The 17,824-nt window shown below is 43.4% G+C and overlaps 1 non-coding gene and 1 pseudogene across 1 annotated transcript; one reads left to right on the top strand and one right to left on the bottom strand.

The window, feature by feature from the left end:
* The window catches only part of LOC104671223, an 83,646-nt pseudogene that overhangs the window by 51,124 nt on the left and 14,698 nt on the right, over positions 1-17,824 (top strand).
* On the bottom strand, positions 5,289-5,361 carry TRNAK-UUU. The gene has a single exon. It is a non-coding gene; the product is annotated as a tRNA-Lys (tRNA).

Raw genomic sequence — 17,824 nt, 5'->3', positions numbered from 1 at the left:
CGGGAGGCTGAGGCAGGAGTATGGCTTGAATCTGGGAGGCGGAGGTTGCAGTGAGCCGAGATGGTGCCACTGCACTCTAGCTTGGGCAACAGAGCGAAACTCCATCTCAATAATAATAATAATAATAATAATAAATAATAATCTATACAGGACAGTAAAATGTAATATCTGGGGTTATATTTTCTACTAGAAATTAATTATATTTCTATCAAACAAAATGTATTTGAGTTGGTATGGACTAATATCATTTGCATTACTATGAGTTATCTAGAAGTCAACTTTTCTCCTGCGGAGTCCTAGAACAGTTTAACAAATAAAAATTTGGTGAAAGGTACACACTCACAATCAAGTAATTTCCAGAGGTCTATTACACAATGCCCAACACTTCACTGAAAAGACACCCAATCATTTCTGTTGCCCATTTCCAAGATTCTGACAATTTTTTGTAACACATGAAACTTTAAGTTGTTATGCACCGTTTCAAATCGAGTTATTAAGGAGGAGTTAGCAGGGACAGAGACACCTTTAACCAGTTCACTTAGTTCTGTCCCTCTGTTTATCCAGTTGTAAATTTGGTCAGTGTATGTTTTTAACTTTATTACCACAGTTGGATGGGATATTTTAAGTCTTACTCTTTCCTTAGTTTATACTGTTTCTTAGGGACTTCATATGAACAAAGATGAGTGAAAACAAATGCATTCTCTGGCAGTTCTACAAGATCTTTCTTCTCTCACTCCCTACTTGCTCTCCCTCATTTAGAAGATCTGTTGTTTGTGGTATGAAGAGACTTCAGCAGGCTTCAGTAGATGGCATTAATATTTCAGGATGCGTGTTGCTTCTGTTGTCCAGGTCTGACAAAAAGTCCACTGAGTCAACCGAGACAGTCAAAATCTGCCAGTACAGAGATACAGCCAATCTAAGGCTCTGCAATCCAAGTGACTGAAGGGACTCACACTGCAGCCTTGACCGCTTGGGCTCAAGAAGTCCTCCCACCTGAACCTCCCTAGTGGCTGGGACCACAGTCGTACACCACCATACCTAGCTAATTTATTATTATTATTTTTTGAAGAGACAGGGTCTCACTATTTTACCCAGGCCAGTATCAAACTCCTGTGCTCAAATAGTCCTCCTACCACGGCCTTCCAAAATGCTGGGATTGCAGGCATGAGCCACTGCACTTGACCCTCATTCCTTTTTATAACTACATATTACACCATTATGTGTGAAACAATAGTTCATTCAATAAATATCCTATGTTTGGTAGTTTAGGTAGTTTCCAGTATTTTGCAGTTTCAAGTAGTCCTGCAGTTAATGTGTGTAGATAGTTTCATATTGTTGGAAATGTATCTTAAGTATAAATATTTCAAAGTGGGAGTGCTACGTTGAAGAATGAGTAAGAAAGCAAGATGTTGATTGGCTTGTGGCTTGAGGTGTATGTATTTTATAATGCTAAAGGACTATCCAACTATTCTTAAGAGTGTCTTAGAAAGTGGTAATAATTTTATCAAAGTTCAGCATCTAATAATAGAGGAGATAATTATATAATTTTATTTTTGCACATGAAGAGCAATAACCCATCCCTTTATTGTGAGGTCCTTTGTGAATGTTTGCATGTCTTTTTTTTTTTTTTTTTTTTAGACAGAGTTTCACTCTTGTCACCCAGGCTGGAGTGCAATGGTGCAATCTCGGCTCACTGCAACCCCCTCCTCCTGGGTTCAAGTAATTCTCCTGCCTCAGCCTCCTGAGTAGCTGGGATCACAGGTGTCCACCACTATGCCCAGCAAATTTTTTTATTTTTAGTAGAGACGGGGTTTCACCATGTTGGCCAGGCTGGTCTAGACCTCCTGACCTCAGGTGATCCACCCACCTTGGCCTCCCAAAGTGCTGGGATTACAGGTGTGACCCACCGCACTCAGCCAAATGTTTGTATGTCTTGAGTGAGTGCGTGTGTCAAATAAGTCTCCACAGAGAAGAATGCCATCAATATAATATCACACCTATATTTCTGGAGAAAATTGGTTGCAGTTAAGATCTTGCTGGCAAAGATTATGTGCTATGGCAAGCCACATGAGATAATCCATGGTAGAGAGGTAAAGGTGTATTGTGTTCCCTCACAGATGCAGGCAAACTGAGAAGATTTGAGGCATTGAAATAGCCACTAAACAAAACGTAGTAGACAAATCTATAACTACAGAGTATGTATCAGTTAACAATTAGATGGAGTCAGTAATTACAATAATATTTGGTATAAGGACCTTAAGGGGTGGGACCATGGAATTAAGGTTACAGTAATCTTCCATTAGGAGGCATTCATGCTTTCCAAGTTTAATAACAAGCTAACCTGGGCTGTTCAATGAGACACTGTAGGGATAATCACCCCTTCTCTAAACAGAGCTTATACAATGGGCTCAATACTTGAAAGTCTTGTTTTAATTTATATTAAATTAAATATACAGTCAAAATATCCCATTACATGTAGCACTTTTTAAAATCTCTTTTCTACCATCTTTTAATACTGATAAAGCAATTTCCACAGTACTCACTTTGACAAGGCAAATGCTTATGCGAGCAGAAAAAATCAGAGAATGTAAAATTTGGGAAGGAAGAAAAACCTGAATCTAATGTTCCCAGGCTACAGAAAACTCATAAAATCTTAAAATTAACTTGGGTTCCACTTCGCTTTGTATAGCTTTCACCCTTACATGCTCAGAGCTATGCCTACACTCACCCTCATATCCATCTCATTCTTTGGCCAGAGGTTCCTAGTACATAATATTCAGAGAAGAAAGAAATGCAGGAGACTCTTGGGATGAAATGGAGGGGGATGGAGGAAATGGATGAAAACAGAAGGAAAATAAATCAAGAATGAAGAATAAAATTGTACTTCTGTGTTGAGTTGAACCAATTTATGTGAATCCATAGAACTGTTTTCCTGGCAACTTATGCAAAGTCAGATTGCACAGCAGATGCATGCTGGACCTACAACACAGACCTCGATGGGTGAAACCATACTAACATTTTCAATATGGCACTTGTGGACTCCAAAATTATTCTGTTTTCCCCAACTCTGAGTCCCCCAGGAGAGAAGAACAACACAATTTATGTAAATCACAGCCACTGCTTTCTGTTTCCTGCCCTGTCCCATACCTGACAAAATCTAGCCTTTCATCATTTTCCATGGTTTAGGTTTATTTGTTTATTTGTTTATTTATTTATTTATTTACTTATTTTGAAACTGACATTATTGCAGGAAACATTGTGAAGTCTCTTGTTGTCTTGGTTCTTACCTCATTGCTTCCTTTCTTCCTCTGCAAAGGTGCTCATGCATGACTAAAGGTCGAATATGACAGTGGCAGCAAATATTATTTTTTCAACATCCAGGTCATTCTTGTCTTTGAATGAGATGGACCTTAAGATAAGATGTGATGAAACATATTAGAAGAGGACATGGATTAATATGGAATCTCTGATGTTCAAGGTGATGCATTACCAAGCGATTCATTCAACTTTGCCCTTATGGATGGGAAAGGAAACACTTAAGTAGCAAATGAGAGGTAACAGAGAATGAAAGGTAGAAGAAAAGAGAAGACAAGAGGGAAAAGAAGAAGGGCCTAGGGAAAGGTGGAGGAGAGGAGAAAGGAAAAGTTAGCATTAGGATGGGTGTGCTAAAAAGGGAGAAGCACGAGAGACATGGGAAGTGATCTTCTACGTCTGCAAAACCCTTGGAAGTGGGCAGTCATTCCACTTCCCACCCAACCCTAAATAACCCAGGAAATCCCAATTGTGAAAGTGCAGAAAAAATTTGAAGGGGACAACAGATTTAAATCCTCTGTCTTGTGTTGTAAGTTATAACTTTCATTCTTCTTTCCCTATCTTTTATTTTTATTTATTTATTTATTTGAGACTGAGTCTCACTCTGTCACCCAGGTTGGAGTCCAGTGGCATGATCTTGGCTCACTGCAACCTCCACCTCCCAGGTTCAAGCAATTCTCCTGCCTCAGCCTCCCGAGTAGCTGGGACTACAGGTGCATGCCACCACACCCAGGTAATTTTTGCATTTTTAGTAGAAATGGGGCTTCACCATGTTGGCCAGGCTGGTCTTGAACTCCTGCTCTCAAGTGATCTGCCCACTTTGGCCTCCCAAAGTGCTGGGATTACAGGGGTGAGCCACTGCGTCTGGCCTCTTTCTGTATCTTTTAATTCCTCTGAAGAGGAAACCTTGTTCACTCCAGTCATTACTAAATTGGACACATTTCCTCAAGTTCAGGAAGAAACATGAGTCCCCAGGTGATTGAGACACACTTTGGGAGACCCTGAAAGTCTTTGAAACCCTGAATTCCTCTCACTCTTCTTATAGATCTCATCATTTCACCAGCTGAATTAGGACCTAAGAGAGAGCTGGAGGTTCAGTCTGGGGAACAGCAGACTTTTGACCTTTCAATACCTGTTTCTGCTAAAAGAATACTTCATTTTTATGTCAGGTGCAACCAGGGACTGACAATTCCTGCTGCCCTGCCTACTGAAGGATTTCTGAGGTCCACTTGGAAGGTGGGAAAACTTCCACAACTTTTCAAAAACAGGGTTTCTCTGATAGAAATCTTGTTAGCTTTACTCCTCTTCTCTAGGGTACATATGACTTAGTGAAAATGAGGGAACAGTCATAAAGAATATGCACTTACTGTGCTCAGAGTATCCACTAGGTAAAAACCTCGACTTTTTGTCCAAAACCCATTTCAAGTCTTATAAAAATCTATAGTGCTGTACACAGAAAAAATGCACAGAAGCCCATTTCTGGTTTTGTTTTGTTTTTGTTTTTGTTTTTAGATTATATCTTAAGGTGAGGACAGTAGCTTTGTAACGAAAGCACAAAATGGATGACTAACAATTTCAAAATCTGTCTGGATTTTAGTTTGTAAGTGTTTCTTGCAGGGTTTTGTGTACTACCATCTTATCTAAGACCTGGGAAACTCAGAGATGAACAAGACAAAGGCCACTGCTCTTAGAGTCTACATGCTACTAGGGTCCTCCCAAACTGCAACACCCTCTAGAATGAGGTAGTTATCCCCCACCAGGTAAGGGAATTTGAAAATAGCTATCCAATAACTCCAGTGCAAGTTACTTGTTAAAGTATCTTTACCATAACCCTAAATTTTCTAGCTAATATGTGATTTAGTCTTTGGAGGGTATAAGTAAGTTAAACCTAGCAATGTGTACGACTGTTTCGACATATATGGCAGAAGTTTTCTGTTTTGACTTCTACATGCTGCAGAAGTCAAAACTACACTTAACGCCTGGACAGGGACTTGAACCCTGGACCCTCAGATTAAAAGTCTGATGCTCTACCAACTGAGCTACCCAGGCCCTTTTGCAAGAGCTTTCTTCATTCTTTAAATAATGTAATCCCATTAGTAATTGGATTGCCATGAAAAGCTGCAGGAAATCCATGGTTTTCAGAAACTACCAGGGTTGTAGCTCAATCACCTAAGCCATTTAATCACCAAGCAGATAATTTAACCTCCACACTGTACTTTCATTTCAGCCTATTCATGTACACAATTGCAGGGAGAATGAAGATTATTCCTATATTGCCAAAGGGAGTTCGTTGCTCTGGGCAGAGGGGTCCTGGGAGACCGAATTTGCGGGCTCCCTAGCCATCTTGGAGGGAGGAACCAGGAGGTGGAGACGGTTTCAAGGAACGATTGGCCTAATCGAGGAGAATCCTCGAGAGGATTAAAAAGTGTGGAAGGAAAATGAAGGTTCTCTGTTGCCCCATTTGGTATTTTTCCCACACTTTCAGAAATGGAATGTCTAGGTTCTTCAGAGGTAGGAGGAAGTAAAAATACAAGTCCCCCTCTAATTTTCTCTTCGCATTTTGTCTGGAGCCCCAACTCATTCAAAGACAAGAATGGCCTGGGAGTTCAGGAAATAGTGCTCGTGGTTTGTTCAGTATTCTTTAATTCTTGAGATATTTTGAACACCTGTAAAGAGGGACCATGGGGACAAAAACCCCACAGCAAATTTGGCAGAAGAGGAAGACAGGAAGAGACTTGTTCCATGAGGAGCTGTGCCAGACCTGGACTGCCTAACCCAGGACTATTTATTTTTGAGTCAGTAACTTTATTATTTAAAACATTAGGCCGGTTGCAGTGGCTCACGCCTGTAACCGCAACACTTTGGGAGGCTGAGATGGGTGGATCACTTGAAGCCAGGAGTTTGAAACCAGCCTCGGCAACATGGCGAATCCCGGTCTCTAATAAAAATACAAAAAAAAAAAATTGGCTGGGCTTGGTGATGCGCACCTGTAATCTCAGCTACTCGGGAGGGTGACACAGGAGAATCACTTGAACTCAGGAGGCAGAGGTTGAAGTGAGCCAAGATCGCACCATTGCCCTCCAGCCTGGGCGCAGAGCGAGACTCCATCTCAATCAATCAATCAATCAATCAATAAGCAAGCTTTTCTTTTTTCTTTTCCTTTTTTTTTTTTTTTTTTTTAAGACGGAGTCTCACTCTGTAGTCCAGGCCAGAGTGCAGTGACGCAATCTCGGCTCACTGCAAGCTCCGCCTCCTGGGTTCAGGCCATTCTCCCACCTCAGGCTCCCAAGTAACTGGGACTACAGGCGCCTGCCACCACTCCTGGCTAATTTTTTCTATTTTTTGAAGTAGTGGGCAGAAGGGGAGGCTGAGGCAGAAGAATGGCGTGAGCCCGGGAGGCAGAGCTTGCAGTGAGCCGAGATCGCGCCACTGCACTCCAGCTTGGAGACAGAGCAAGACTCCGTCTCAAAAAAAAAAAAAAAAAAAAAAAAAAAAATTACCCCTACTTCCTGACAGTATCCAAAGCACGGCAAAGCCCTACTTTCTTTAAGCCTCTCTCAAATCACCCCGCCAAAGTCTAAATTTTATAATTTTTTTTCTAACACCCTATTAGTGAGACACCCGTGGTTTCCACTATGTGTGTTCTCCCTCAATGCAATATGTAATAAACCCAACTCCAGGTGTGTCCCTGGCGGCCTTTGGTGAGAGTGCCTTGGCACCAATCAGTTTTATGTATTTGTCTGTCTCCCTCCACTGCTCCACTTCTGTATCTTTGGTACCAATTGCAGAATCAGAACTTGGCTGTGCATTCAACAAATATTTGTGAAATGAATAAATGAATGAACAAATCAATAAAGTCAGCTTTGCCCACAAGAAAGCAAAAGGCTACATTCCTGAGCAGGGCAGGCCAAGAAAGCAGCAAATCTTGCCATATGCCTGGCTTCCAGAAAGGTTGGATTAGCATAGCTGGAATAAAGCAGGCTATTTTCTTTCAGGGCAGCATGCCAATAATAAACTTTTTGATAGTCCTGCTCAAAACTATTCTGGATGTTTCACTACCTTCCATCATTTAGATATTATAGCTCTGCCAAAGCCTGCCTCCAGTTGTGTTGGTTCCGGGAAAAAAAAAAAAAAAAAAAAAAAAAAAAGCCCTTCTTTAAGCATTTAAAACATTCTTTCACTGGTGAGAATTTCTACTTTGATTTAGTTTTCTAGTCTGTTAATTTTGGCTTCTGATATTGTGAGCATGGGCTGACAAATTGTGATGATGGCCTTGTATGGGGTAGAACCTAGTCTATTGATTGTTAAATAGGCTTCTTGCCCATGGATCACATCCTTTTACTCTTCCCTATGGATAAAGCTATTGGCTCTTATTCCTCATGTGGTGCATCTGATGCCCACCATCATCTAGTCCAAACCATCATCACCTTTTTCTGGACCACTGCAAGGTTCTTATAAGGGTGGAGCCTGAATTCAATCCCACTTATATCTGACTCAAGGTTTTCATTCTTTCCACATCTCTAAATGTTGTTAAAATATTTTACATGCTACAGCTAGATCAAGAAATTATTAATACAAGTCCTAGCTATTTGGGAGGCTGAGGCAGGAGGATTGCTTGAGACCAGCAGTTCCAGGCTGCGGTACACTATGATCACACCTGCAAATAGCCACTGCATTCCAGCCTGGGTAACCAAAGAAGACCCCGTTTTTGTTGTTGCTCTTGTTGTTTTAAAATGACAGACAAGTAAACAACAACAAGATCAACTTCTCTTTGGCCATTGTCCATTCACAAAACAGCCTGCAACTCTCCAATAACTTATTTACAATGTGTCTGTAATGCTGGAAGCCCTTCACTATGAAATAAAAGCAGGGACAGCTATGAGCCTCTCACCTTCATCACTGAAAGGAGGGAGAAGGGAAGGCAGATACAGTTTATTGCTTGGTAATAGCCATTAACCCTTTTTACTCGTACCTCTATTAGCACATATCGAACCATATATCACATTCCTTCACTTTCGTATCCCCTTTCCCCAGGCTATCAGGAAAAAATGAATGAGAGGAAAAAATGAGATAGAGAAAAGCCAGAGGGTGAAGAAAGTGCTGGAACAAGTGGGGGATCTGGGGAGAAACACAGGAAAAGTGTGCAATATGCCGCCACCTAAACTTAGAAGGACGATTTGGATGCTGGAAGACAGGTTTAAAGGGGGGCGTTCAAGCCTTTCTCACTGGCTCCCTCCTTACCTATGTTACTTTTTCAATTTAATTGTGAGAAGAGAGTGTAAGCATCACAACAAGCTAGCAGAAAAGATCTCCACAGCCATCACTAACAAGATCTACAGATATGTGAAATTCCCACACCGTGGGGACTGACTTGGATTGTGGGGCTGGTGGGTGAGTGGGAGGAGGGAAACTTGGTGGGCAAGGAATTAAGGGGAGGTGTGGGCGGGAGCAGGCTCTCAATACACCGGGCTCTTTGGCTCCGGGGCTGCCTTAACTGCGTGCCATAGTGATAGTCTCCAGCTTCCATCAAAACTCAGCTTTACTCCTCTTCTGTTTTGCAATTAGTTTAGTTTTCACTGTACAACTGAACACAGTCTCTGGAACACATTGACTATTGATTACGGTAAGTAGATGATTGAACCACCCACTCCATGCAGGTGTCAGGATGGCCGAGTAGTCTAAGGCACCAGACTCAAGCTTAGGCTTCCCCCTCTGGGCGTTCTGATCTCCATATGGAAGCAGGGGTTTGAATCCCACTTCTGGCATACCTATTTTGCATATGCCACAGATTCAAGATCTGCAACTTCTCATGTTAACTGTTTTACTACCCTACCCTTTTAAAAAAATTCTTTGGTGTGGTCTTCCCCACTTTCTTCATTAGAACATTGCTCTTCTTTCAGCTCTTTTTGGACCAGTGTGGTTTAGAAATCCTTTCCCTCTTTCTTCTTTCCTCTGTCCTTTCAATAAAAAGTACATATTTACAAATTTCTACGTGGAATAATAGTAATAGCTCAGTCCTAAAATCTAGGCCTTAAAATATAGATAAGGAGAGGGCTATTCATTCCTATTTTCAGCCCTTTAACTTCTCTGTGAGAGTAAGTGGCAGGCATTTTGAGCATGCTTCCATATTTCTGTATGTCGTTCCTTCTCCATTGTCCTCACCAGAGCTTCTTCTTTTTCTTCACCTGCTGGCCTTCTTTCATTCCTCATATACCTTCTCCCCATCACTTTACTCACTGGCTTTTATCTCTCTCATTTTTTGCTCTCATTCATTTCTTCTTCTTCTTTTTTTTTTTTTTTTTTTTTTTTGAGACAGAGTCTCGCTCTGCCGCCCAGGCTGGAGTGCAGTGGCCGGATCTCAGCTCACTGCAAGCTCCGCCTCCCGGGTTTAAGCCATTCTCCTGCCTCAGCCTCCCGAGTAGCTGGGGCTACAGGCGCCCGCCACCTCGCCCGGCTAGTTTTTTGTATTTTTTAGTAGAGACGAGGTTTCACCGTGTTAGCCAGGATGGTCTCGATCTCCTGACCTCGTGATCCGCCCGTCTCGGCCTCCCAAAGTGCTGGGATTACAGGCTTGAGCCACCGCGCCCGGCCTCATTTCTTCTTGATAGCCTAATTGTATGGTGGGTGAAGTAAGGAGATGGGATGTGATATATTCTATGGCATAAGATAGGAGAGATGTGAGAGTCAGAAGAACGAGAACAGTGGTTCTCAACTAGGAGTGATTTTGCCAAAGTCTAGAGATATTTCTGGTTGTCACACTGGGGAAGGGTGCTACTTGCATCTAGTGATTAGTTATCAGGGGTGCTGCTAAACATTCTACAGTGCATGGGACAGCATCTGCAACCAACTAAGAATTATCTAGCCTAAAATGTCAATAATGCTGAGATTGAAAAACCCTGGATTAGGAAGAACCTCTCTCTGTTTTGTAATCACTATTGAGTAATAAGTCATGTGTTAGTTTCCTTTTGCTATTGCAACAAATTAGCACAAACTTGGTGACTTAACGCAAATTTATTCTCATACAGTCAGAAGTCTAAGATCAAGCAGGACTTTGTTCCTCCTGAGGCTTCAAAAGAGAATCTGTTTCCTTGCCTTTTCCAGCTTGTAGCAGCCACCTGTATCCCTTGGTTCAAGGAATACAGTCCTCCATTTTCTTTTTCCTTTCTTTTTTTTCTTTTCTTTTCTTTCTTTTTTTTTTTTTTTTTTTTTTTGAGACAGAGTCTCGCACTGCTGCCCAGGCTGGAGTGCAATGGTGTGATCTTGGCTCACTGCAACCTCTGCCTCCCAGGTTCAAGTGATTCTCCTTGCCTCAGCCTCCCAAGTAGCTGGGATTACAGGTGTCCGCCACCACGCCCAGCTAAATTTTTTGTATTTTTAGTAGAGATGGGATTTCTCCATGTTGGACAGGCTGGTCTCAAACTCCTGACCTCGTAATCTGCCCACCATGGCTTCCCAAAGTGCTGGGATTACAGATGTGAGCCACCACACCTGGTTAGTCCTCCATTTTCAAAGCACATACATCTATCCTCTGGTTGCATCATCACATATTCTTTTTCTGTCTCTTTCACTCTTGACTTCCCTTTTATAATATTGGGCCCAACTGGATCATCTGGGATACTTTTCTCATCTTAAGATCCTAAACTTAATTACTTTGCAAAATCCCTTTTGCCATGTAAGGTAACCTATTCATAGGTTTCTGGGATTAGCATGTGGACATCTGTGAGGGGCCACTATTCAGTCTATCACAAGTGGTTTCCTGACTTGATTAAGGTGAAAAATGTTCATGCACTGGTTAGTTTTCATACTAGTATTTATTAGCCCTCTAATTAGTAGCTTTCAGAGGCTTTCATTTCCCATGAAAGATAATACAAATATTATAAGCAACAATTGGCAATCGGGTATCTAATTTTACCCATTTTGTGTGTGGTTGGTGATCTGGTGGTGTTTTGTTTGCTTGGTTTTGCCTACTTAATTAAATTTGTTTGTTTCTCAGCTAGAATACCCAGAATATTACTTTGAAACAATGTAGAGAAGTAATACCATGAGAACTTTGAGTCAAATATTAGGAGTTTGAATTCAAGTCCCCCAAATGAACTCCTCTAAAAGGTAAAATTTTCTTGTTCCTAGAAATGTCATCAAATTCCAGTAGCTGACAATTTCAAGTATTCCCGCCCTACTTCACATTACCCTAGTCCAACATGATCCATGTTATGAGTCAGCCAATGTTTTCTGTAAAAAGACCAGATGGGTCAAGAGGAAAACTCAAGGATATTCTGTAAGTTTTAAATTGTAAGAGAAAAAACAACATTTGTTTGTTTGTTTGTTCTGAGATGGAGTCTCACTCTGTAGGCCAGGCTGGAGTGCAATAGTGCAATCTCAGCTCACTGCAACCTCTGCCTCCCGGGTTCAAGTGATTCTCCTACCTCAGCCTCCTGAGTAGCTGAGGTTACAGGCACCCGCCATCAAGCCGGGCTAATTTTTTTTATTTTTGTAAAGACAGGGTTTCACCGTGTTGGCCAGGTTGATCTTGAACTCCTGACCTCAGGTGATCCACCTGCCTTGCCCTCCCAAATTGCTAGGATTACAGGCGTGAGCCACCATGCTCAACTGAGAAAACAACATTTTTAACAAAATTCAAAATATAACTATAGAATTGAGCAAATTTTTTTCTAGTATAGGCCCACTAGTGAAAAGAATGAAATTCTTTTGGAGGGAATAATGTTTCAGTTACTTGAAATTCTAAGTCAGCATTCCCTATTATCAAGTAAACTAAGCAGTATTGGTAATATCTATCCAGACATCAAGAGCCAGGGAAAATCATTCAAAGGCATTTGCCTTTGTTGTAATTGACTACTAACATTATTCAAAATGTTTTCAGCTCTTAGCAGAGTTCTGTTCTGAAGGTCGGCTGTTCAGATTTCTATTGGAACTAACTCACAGAATAGAGTTGCTTTCTCTTCTCTCCTTTTCATCTTATTTCCAACCAAATTTTGGTCTCTCACTGTTTGCTTTGGTTCAGTTAAATAATCATAGGCACAGAATATTTGTCGTTCTTAAATAATACATTTTATCTTAGTTATTAGAGATTGTACAGTGAACTTAAATTCTGCAGCATTGCTCCGTACTCCTTCAGATTTTTAGTTATATCATCTCTATATTGTCACAGCATATACCATTTCCATTTTCTCCAGTTACTCTTATCTTTCTCACTGTTTTGGTGATCTGCAGTTTAATACATTCAGTGCCCCATGTTAATTGTTTTGCTCCAATTTCTCCAGTCAGTTTAATTGTTTGTTTGTTTGCCTAGAATAAAACTTTGTGTAGTTGTTTATTGAAGGAAAGTCTATGTGATCAATATATCCTGACCTCTTGCATTTTAAGTGGTTTATCCAGAATATTTGACTTAAAAATGCAGCTTTTTGAATATATACAACCCCTTATTCACTCTATATTTCCTTGAGTGTATAGTAGGTGTTACTCTACTGTGTTCAGGCATTTGATGCTGTTGTAGAGAAATCAGATGCCAACATGATTTTCTTTCCTCTAGCGTTGACTTGACCTTTGTAGCTGCTACCCAAATATTTTTTTATCTTCAAAGTCAAATAACAGTACTAGAAATTATCCTGATTATTTGAGATCAATTTTCTCTGGTATGCTTTGTGATCTTTCAGTAGATATATTCAAATTTTCTTTTAGATTATAAATATTTTCTCATGTAATGCAAATTCTGCACTGTTTCAATAATTCTTATTTTAGAGGGGGGAATTCCACTTATGTGGGTTTGTTGTTGTTGTTGTTGTTTCGAGACAGAGTCTCACTCTGTCGCCCAGGCTGGAGTGCAGTGGCAAGATCTTGGCTCATGCAATCTCCACCTCCTGGGTTCAAGCAATGCTCCTGCCTCAGCCTCCCAAGCAGCTGGGATTATAGGCGTACACCATCATGCCCAGCTGATTTTTGCATTTTTAGTAGAGACGGAGTTTCACCATTATGGCCAGGCTGATCTCAAACTCCCAGCCTCATGTGATTTGCCAGTCTTGGCCTCTCAAAGTGCTAGTGTTGTGCCCCAGTCCTTTAATTCCCCAAAGAAGACCACCAGAGTCCAGAGTCAAAGCCAAACGGCAAGGATCTTTAATACAAGTTCGAACCTGGACTCCCAACCAAAAACTGTTCAAGAGCCCCCGGCTGGGTCTGAGACAGCATTATATAGTCAGCAGTAAACAGGCACAGAGTCACAGGGGATTTTGTGCAATACAGGTTTGGGATTGGCTGACATTTGAACAAGGAGATTTGGCCGTTTATGATTGGTTCCCGCCTTTTGGGAGTTTCAGTTATTCTTTCAAACACTCATGACCTTTGTCAGGGGACTCTCCAGGTGGTGTTTTTTTTTTCCAAAGTCGAGATATATGGAGGAATGTGTTTGTGTTGGTGCTGGGCTCAGGAAGTTGAGATATATGGAGGAATGTGTTTGTGTTGGTGCTGGGCTCAGGAAGTTGAGATATATGAAGGAATGTGTTTGTGTTGGGCCCAGGGCTGAGGAATGTGTGAGTGTGTTTGATCTCTTTCATTTCCCCCTTTCTCAGGAGACTGAGGGTCCAATCTTGGATCCCTATAAGGTTGTCTCTGCTTCTTCTGCGCCCCTGAGGTCTAGGGGTTGATATTGGGCGCGGAGAACCATAAGTTGGATGGTGTTGAACCTTTCTCTAACAAATTGCAATATTTTATTAATAACGCATGGTCCTATTGTGAGCAGGAGCAAGAGGGTTATCAGTGGCCCAATGAAGGGGGCTAGGAGAGAGAACATGGAAGAGTTCCACCAGTTATTAGCGGCTGAGGCAAACTGCTGCCTCTTCATTTCTAGGCTTAACTTGTGTAACTGTTGTACCCGACTTTCCACTAGCCCCGACTCATTTATATAAAAACAGCACTCTTTTTTGAGGAACATACAGGTGCCCCCTTTCTCAGCGGTGAGTAAATCTAAAGCTCTCCGATTTTGGAGGGTTACTTGTGCTAGAGAGGTGAGTTGCCGCCGGAGGGAGGCAAGGGATTCAGCCGACGCTTCCATTGCGACAGAGAATTGCTGGAACAGCTTGTCATTTTCCACTATTGAATGGCCTAGTGCCCCCCCCCCCCCCCCCCGCCAACCCAGCTGCAATAAGGGGTTTGGAAAGGGAGATTCCAGCAACAAGGGGTAGGAACATTGCCCGTTTATGTCTAAGGGCCTCGTCAAAGATGGCACCTGTCCAGCCCAGGAACTCAGCTGGTGTCAGTAAAGTTAGCCGGGGGACCAGAGTGACAGGGAGGCATATCCGTCCGTCAGGAGACTCCCCAGACAAATTTTTAAACAGTGTACCATTGCACCAGAAAAATATGCCAGGTGGGGCATACAATGGGGTACTAGGGAGGGCAGCTGTGTGGTTACAGAGACTGGAGTTGGTAGCCGAATAGCAGTAGGGGAGCTTTTCTTGGTTCGGATTACGGTATAGGAGGACGTTTGACACCGGAGCAGCAGACGAGGGTTTTACAGTTTGGTTGCTGGGTGAGGTAGACAGGGGGACAGCAGTCAGTGGCGGACGCCCTAGAGCTGCACACATAAAGCAAGAAGACAAGTCGCCTAGGCCCGTAAGGTTGGCGACCATTAGCCCCTCCTGCAGTAGGGTTAGCCACGAAAAGGGATGTAGGTCCTGTAACAGTTTTTCTTCCTGTTGGTGGATGTTCCCGTGGACTAGGGACTGGACTTGGACTAGGCTGCGCCACAGATATAAGTGACTACTGGGCCAAGTACTGGTGGAGGAATAGTAGACAGCCCCATGCTGTGGCGAGGTCCACCGGGAATCCCATGGGTCTTTAATTATCCAAGTATAGGTGCCTGCACCGTGATAGAAGTTCCACCCAGTTTGTGTCCACTCTCTGACCGAGTGGGTTTTACAGTAGCTATAGGGGCATCCTGCACTCATTCGCTTCCAATAATTTTTACAGTTGTGTTGGGCCTGATCAAATTCGAAGCAGATCGTGGGTAATGCCGGTTTGGCAACCTGAAACCCAGTGGAGGTAAATTGGGGTACTACATCCAGAGGCGGGGCAATCTGCACTAGCTAGCAATTTGCCAGCTTGGGGGGTTTCTCCTGGGTGGGTTTGGTTCTCATAGAGCCAGAACCTCCAAACAAAGGGGTTAGTAGCTGGATTTGCAGTGAGCGGGGAGGATAGGCGCAGGGGGCACAAAGTCACAAAGAAAGCTAACATAGTTACAGTGTGTTGCGGCGCCGGCGCAGTGTCAGCTTCAAAGGATTGTCCTTAGTTCGATCTATTGTCCAAGTATCCGCAGTCCCTGGCATCTCCACGCCTTGCTGGAGGAGATCTGCCGCTGGGTTCACCAGCCTGACGTGGGTGTGATGGATCCACGACGCGATGCCCTCAACCTTGAGAGCGGTAGGGGTGGTTAGGAGTACCTGGAATGGTCCTTTCCACCGTGGCTCTAGGCTTTCTTGCCGACGCCACTTGACCAAGACCCAATCTCCTGGTTGATGTGAATGAGGTGTAGGCGAGGGTCCAGACTCATACAATTCTCGCAGTCGAGGCCACACTTCCTCCTGGACTCTCTGTAGAGCTTGCAGGGAAAATAAGAACTCAGAAACACTTTCTAAGTCTGGGTTCAACAGGTCACTTTTTAAGCTGGGAATTACAGGTGGGGGGTGACCATACATGATCTCATATGGGGTAAGTTTTAACCTATAGGGGGTGTTACGAGCCCTAAACAGAGCGTAGGGGAGTAAGACTACCCAATTAGCGCCAGTCTCCATGGTCAATTTCGTTAAGGTCTCTTTTAGGGTCCGATTCATTCTTTCTACCTGTCCTGAACTTCTGAACTTTGGGGTCGGTAAGCACAATATAATTTCCAATCAGCCCCAAGGATGGAAGCCAGGTCCTGACTTACCTTAGCGACGAAAGCTGGTCCATTGTCAGACCCTATCTGGACAGGAAAGCCATACCTGGGGAGGATTTCTTCTAAAATTTTCTTTACAACAACCTGTGCAGTCTCGCGTTTGGTTGGGAATGCCTCAGTCCATCCTGAAAAAGTATCTATGAAGACTAATAAGTATCGGTACCCATATTTACCTGCTTTAACCTCAGTGAAATCCACTTCCCAGTAGACTCCAGGCCTGGTCCCTCTTAACCTCGTCCCAACAGTTTGGGACTGACTATAAGCATTGTTGAGTAGACAAACCTTGCAGTTTGCAGCTATCTTGCCGGCCTTTTCAGCCACATGCCTAATTTTAAGCTTGGTGTGTCTGATTAAGTCTATCATCCTTTGGGCCCCCAAGTGAGTGGACCTGTGGATACGTTCTAGCACTTGCTGTCCCAGCCTTTCAGGTAGGACGATGTTGCCACATGTATCTGTCCACCATCCATCTCGAATCTGTTTCATTGGGAGCTTGTCTATCCACCGTAGGTCTTCTTCTGGGTATTCAGGGTTATAGGGTAAATCTCGAGATCCTGGGTCAGGGAGTTGGAGTGCAAGGAGCCGATCGAGAGCTTTTGCAATTTCTTTGGCAGTGGAGTCCGCTAGGTTATTGCCTCGGGCAACTGGACTGACTGGTTTCTGGTGTCCTGGGCAATGCACGATGGCCAGTTTCTTTGGCCTCCACAGGGCTGCTAGTAAATCAAGGATTTCTTTTTTATTTTTAATGTCCTTTCCTTCTGCTGTGAGCAAACCTCTTTCCCTGTAAATAGCCCCGTGCACATGTGCTGTGGCAAAAGCATACCGGCTGTCAGTGTAAACTGTCAGCTTGTGGTTTGCCCCTAACGTAAGGGCCTGGGTGAGTGCTATAAGCTCGGCTTTTTGTGCCGACGTCCCGGGGGGTAATGGCTCGGCGCAAATTACCTCACTTTCCGAAGTTACTGCCGCTCCTGCATACCTCTGTCCTTGGTGGACGAAACTGCTTCCATCGGTGAACCAGATGAGATCGGCGTCGGGTAGTGGGTGGTCTTGTAGGTCTTCCCTGACTCCGTGTACCTGGGCCAGTATCTCGGAGCAGTCATGGAACGGGGTTTCTAAGTCTGGATTTGGCAATAGTGTTGCTGGGTTTAGGGTCGTTGGGGGCAGGAAAGTTATCCTGAGGGGGTTCAGCAGTAGCCCCTGGTAGTGGGTGAGCCGGGCATTGCTAATCCATCGATCAGGCGGCTGTCTGAGAACGCCTTCAATGGCATGCGGAGTAGTGACCCGTAGCTCCTGTCCCATGATAAGCTTATCAGCATCCTGCACCATCAGGGCGGTTGCCGCAATTATTCGGAGGCAGGGCAGCCATCCTGCGGCTACCGGGTCCAATCTTTTTGACAGGTAGGCCACTGGCCTCCGCCAGGGGCCTAATACTGAGTTAATACCGCTTTGGCAATGCCCCTGCTTTCGTCCATGTATAAGTGGAAGGGCTTGGAGACATCAGGGAGTCCCAGCACGGGGGCTGATAACAGAGCGGTTTTGATCTGTTGGAAGGCCAACTCAGCCTCTTCCGTCCAA

Source organism: Rhinopithecus roxellana, chromosome 4 (genome assembly GCF_007565055.1).
Source record: "Rhinopithecus roxellana isolate Shanxi Qingling chromosome 4, ASM756505v1, whole genome shotgun sequence".
NCBI classification, from domain to species: domain Eukaryota; kingdom Metazoa; phylum Chordata; class Mammalia; order Primates; family Cercopithecidae; genus Rhinopithecus; species Rhinopithecus roxellana.
This window is presented reverse-complemented; position numbering and strand designations above follow the sequence as displayed.